This window comes from Pinus tabuliformis, chromosome 5_2 (genome assembly GCF_031772625.1).
Source record: "Pinus tabuliformis cultivar Carrire ecotype Pingquan chromosome 5_2, CPIR1, whole genome shotgun sequence".
NCBI lineage: Eukaryota > Viridiplantae > Streptophyta > Pinopsida > Pinales > Pinaceae > Pinus > Pinus tabuliformis.
Window position 1 is genome coordinate 659,406,700 of NC_142306.1, and position 5,334 is coordinate 659,412,033.

General features: G+C 37.0%; 1 pseudogene; it reads right to left on the bottom strand.

The window, feature by feature from the left end:
• Nucleotides 1–3,336: 3,336 nt before the first annotated feature.
• LOC149160801 (short-chain dehydrogenase reductase 2a pseudogene) lies at nt 3,337–5,000 on the bottom strand (annotated as a pseudogene).
• Between the last annotated feature and the right edge of the window lie 334 nt (nt 5,001–5,334).

Here is a 5,334-nt window from a genome sequence, read left to right on the forward strand (position 1 = left end):
CCACAACTCCTTTTGCAGGTTAGCATTGTTGATCGTGCTTCTGGCTCTTTCCATAAGAGTTTGATTCATATGTTCAGCAATACCATTTTGTTGAGAAGTATAAACAACAGTTTTGTGTCTAACAATTCCTTCATCCTTACAGTATTGTTCAAATTGTAGAGAAGTAAATTCACCACCATTGTTAGTTTTTAAACATTTAATTGATTTTCCTGTTATTTTTTTTACCATTGCTTTAAATTGTTTAAAGAAATTGAATGCATCAGCTTTCTTTTTCAACATAAAGACCCAAACTTTACCAGAGAAATATCAATAAACATCAAAAAATATAAAGCACCTCCATATGATACAATAGGAGATGGTCCCCACAGATCAAAATGAATATAGCCCAATATTTCTTTACTATTATGAATTCTAGTTTTAAACCTCTGTTTACACTGTTTTCCATACACACAATGTTTACAGAAATCCAACTTCAAGGATTTCAAATCAGGAAGTAATTTACAGCTCATGAGTACTTGAAGGCCTTTCTCGCTCATGTGACCCAATCGCTGATGCCATAAACAAGTACCTTCGACTTCTTTCTCTGACACAATAGCTGCTTCACCCACCTGAATACTTTCTTTGAGTCTGTAAATATTTCCAACTTTTTCTACTTTCATAATAACTAGGGCGCCTTTTGAGACTTTCAACACTCCATTCTGACCTGTAAACTTATAACCATCCGAATCCAACACTCCCAAAGAAATCAAATTTTCTTCAATTCAGGTACATGTCTAACACAAGTTAATGTTCTAACTATGTTATCATACATCTTAATCCTTATATTTCTCATCCCAACAGTCTGACATGATACATTATTACCAATAAACACAGAACTTCCATTTACAAATTCATATGAAGTAAACCAATTTCTGTGTGGACACATGTGATGAGAAGCACCAGAGTCTAACAGCCAACTTTCAAAATCCTGAGAGACATTACATACATGTAAAGTTTCATCTATCATACATAATTATTCAGCAAATAAAACTTCGTCTATCATACTTGAATCAACTTGATTTGATTCTTTCTTTGGGTCATCATAGTCTTTTCGTTTCCGGCAGTATTTCTTGAGGTGTCCAATTTTATTGCAATACCAACATTTCGCTTTACAATTCTTTCCCTTTGATTTTGATTTGGAAGATCCCCTTGTTTTTTCTCCTCTTTCCTTTGACCGTCCTCTGGCTATCATCTCTTCTAATATAGTTGTTTTAGTATTTGTTTTCCTCCGTATGTCTTCAGATAAGATAGATCCCACAACTGATTCAAATTTCAAAGAATCAACAGTGCTCAAACTGATTGAAGCTACGAAGTGGTTCCACGAATTGGACAAAGAATACAACAAGGTTATAGCTTTGTTTTCTTCTTGAATTTTAACTTCCATATGTGATAATTGGCATATAAGTGTATTAAAAACATTTAAATGTTCTGCAGCATTTGTACTCTCCTTCATCTGAAGACTGTACAATTGTCGTTTCAAATAAATTCTATTGGTTAACAATTTTTTCATATATAGTTTTTCCAATTTTTCCCATAAACCTGCAACTGTACTCTCTTCAACAATGTTGAAGTGAACTTCATCTGTCAGGCATAACCTGATTGTACTGAGAGCTTGGGTATCCAAGTCCTCCCAGTCTGAATCTATCATGCTAGCAGGTTTCTTATTTTTCATGTCCAAAGCTTTGTGCAACCCTTGTTGCACTAGCAAATACCTAACTTTCAGTTTCCATAAAGCAAAGTTGTTCTTGTCGGTGAATTTCTCCACCTCGAACTTTGCATTTGTTATTTTAACTATTTCTTTCTAATTTGATTCTAACTATGCATCTAGGGTTTATTTCTGAATTTCAATTTCTCCACAATCTTCGTTCAACTATGGTTTCTTTCTGATTTTCCACAATCTGCCTTCAACTAGGGTTTCTTTCTAATTTTCTGAATTTAAATTTCTCACAATTTGCTTTCAACAAGAGTTTCTATCTGATTTTCCACAAGGGTTTTTTTTTCTGATTTAGATTTTCAACACAAAAAACTAATTCTGTTGCACCCTTTTTTTTCTTTTAACCCTCGTTTTTTTTTCATAATTTCTTTTATCTTACTACCTAGATTGATTACTTCAAGTATACAGAAAACAATTTCCAGAGAAAAAAATACTCCAAACCCTAATTTGTTTTTCAAATTCATTAGCGCTCAACAGAAAATATCATTTCTGTTATTTAAAGATGAGCAAAAGTAAATACCCGAACTCATTTCTACTGATCGAAGCTGCAAATTTTGTCAGCGTAGGCTCAATCTCTCGGCAGCTCAACGCCAATCCCTTTTGTTGGCTTTTTCTGGACACATGGACTCTTGGCGATAGCTGTTCTTTAAAAAAGAAAAAAAATAGCGGCAACTCTTTCTTCTTTCATAAAATCTGCAGCAGATATCTGAGCGAGCTCCTCTTCAAAATTCATCAACAACTCTTGCCCTTTTTTTCAGAGCGGGCTCCTGTTCAAAATTTGGCAGCAATCTTCACCTTTTTTTTCGAGTGGACTCTTCTTCAAAATTCAGCTGCAGTCCTCCCCTTTCTTTATGAGCGAGCTCCTCTTCAAAAAGAAACTCAGCAGGGCAGCACCTCCTCGATGGCGGCTATCACCTCCTCGACGGCGGCTATCTTCAAGAAATCAGCAGCAGCAACCGGGCTCCTCTTTAAAAAAAAAACTTAGCGGGTTACTCTGCAAAAAAATGGTCTCCTTGTCAACCTCTCGGTGGTAGTTTTCAATTAGCGGTTCTTTCTTGCATCTGACTATGGTTCTCTTCGATGGACGACTTTATTTCTTGGGGTTGCCTTTGTCCTCAGTCAATAGATTCCTCTGAGACCACTTGTAGGTTTGAGTGGTTAATTGAACAAGAAAGAAATGAAATGAAACTAAATGGAAACCGAATGCAAACACACAAGTAAAGTATGAGATTTTACATGGTAAAACCTTGACAGCGTGTCAAGGAAACATCCACAAGGCAAGAGATTGGATTCTTTATTTGATCAAGAATGATTCTCCATGATGACAATAGTTCAGGCATTCATTAGCGATTGGATTCTTTATTTAATCAAGAATGATTCTCCATGATTACAATAGTTCGGGCATTCATCAATTTTATAAGAGCCTCCTTTTTAACTGATCAATTTTATAAGAACCTCCTTTTTAACTGTTGTTTCGGTATAAAACTAAAAACTAAGTTAGTAGTAACTAATACAATTGTTTGCACATATTTACATAATTCGTTGTCAAACTCCAACGCCTATTGTCTATTCCTGAAGATTGATCATGTAGTAGTATAATATATCAATCCTTTTTTGAATTGAAAAAAAAAATGTATGCCAATGATGCCTCCATCCACTACCAAATTATGGCCGCTTACATACTGAAATTCATCGCTTACAAGATACAGCGCTGCTTCAGCTATGTTTTTGGCTCCAAGAGTTGGACCATTTAAATTTGGCAGGCCTCTAACAAACTCCTCTATTTTCTGCTTTTTCTGTTCAGGATCTTCTTCCAACATATCTGCATTTTCTGGATCAGATTCCGTCGGAGCATTTATCAACATTGAAGTTGTAACTCCAAAAGGAGAGATGGACTTCATCCGAATCCCATATTTTCCTAGGTCACATGCACCATTCTTTGTTAATCCAATGATGGCATGCTTCGATGCCGTGTATGCATGACGCCCATGGTGAGATTAAGTAGATGATGATGGCATGCTTCGATGCCGCGTATGCATGACGCCCATGGTGAGATTAAGTAGATCGCAGATTTTTCGAATATTCTGGAATCAGACAGATTGATATGGGTGCGGTCAAAAAATGAAAAAATGATGGTGATTATGTTCTTGAATAATTCGAGAATTTGCAATTGATTTAAAGATGCCGGCATATCCAGTGGTGTCCGATTCCCAAATATTCCGGGAATCTGCAATCAACTTAAGAATGACCGCACGCCCCAAGTTGTTCGAGAACGCCTGCAACACTTGCAATAGAAATATTGCACCCATTTCTTTTGGAAACCATTGCTCTGGCTCTGGCTGCATGTTAATGCCCGACTCCTTACACATTAACACTCGTTATTCTATCGAACTCTGCTGCATCAAATTCCATTATGCTCTTGCGCTTGGCCTACTCCCCATGGATTCCTGCCTTGTTGTAGATGATATCTAGTCTCCCATATTTGCCAACCGTTATGTTGACGAGCTCCGCCACATCCTCTTCTCTGCTCACATCGCAATGCACGTATGTTGCAGTAGGAGCCAAGGAGGCGGAGAGATTCTCTCCTGCAGTGTCATCGGTGCCGGCTATCATAACTTTTGCACCATGTTTGGCAAAAAGTCGAACGGTAGCTGCGCCGATTCCCCGCGCACCCCCTGTGATAATAGCCACTTTGCCTTCTAACCTATGTCAAATACAAGCCATCGTCAAACACATTACTGAATTAGTTTTTTTTCAGGTTAAACACTCCCTCAAGACAAACCAACGGATTTCTATGAAAGATCAAGTTGATAATTCTAACAGTGATAGTAATGAATGTAACCAATAGATATTATTAATTCAATCTAATGTTATATGTACCTAATTTGGAAGTTCTCATACATGAAGAGTTAATGGATCACCCCACTTATCAGACGGGTTGAACAATGGATCTCTGTTCCTTTCTGTATATAGTTGTAATAGACAGAGAAAATGATATTACTGGTCTGTCTTACCTTTGAAACGATCTGAGTTCATCTTCACTTCTTTCCGAAATGATAGGGACTCTGAATTGCCTATACCCATCAACTTCTGCAACTATATTGGGTATCGGCGAATACCCATTCACATCAACCTCTGCAACAAAATTTGGTATCAGCGAATACCCATTTCCGTTGCTCTCTGCAATGATATTTGTGAACACTATGGGATGGCCATTGTCTTTGGTCTCTGATACAATATTTGGCATTGGTGAATGGTTAATCTCAGTGCTCAACGGGTAAAGAGACAGAGCACACAGACTTTCGTACTACGTTTTGCTAGTAACGTTTCCTAACCAGCAGCAAACCCAGATCATACTCTCTAATTATCATTGTGCGAAGACCTTATTGGCAGTTACCAGTTATAACAGAATATGAAAGATGAGAACTAGAACCAAATACTTCTATAGAAGCTAATTAAGTTGAGCGATCGTCTTAGTAAATAATTAATATTTAATTTAAGCATTAATTGAGCGCTGATGGGTATGGATCAAGTGATGAGACAATCATGGCATTAGTTTTTAAACGACAACTTTCAAAAAT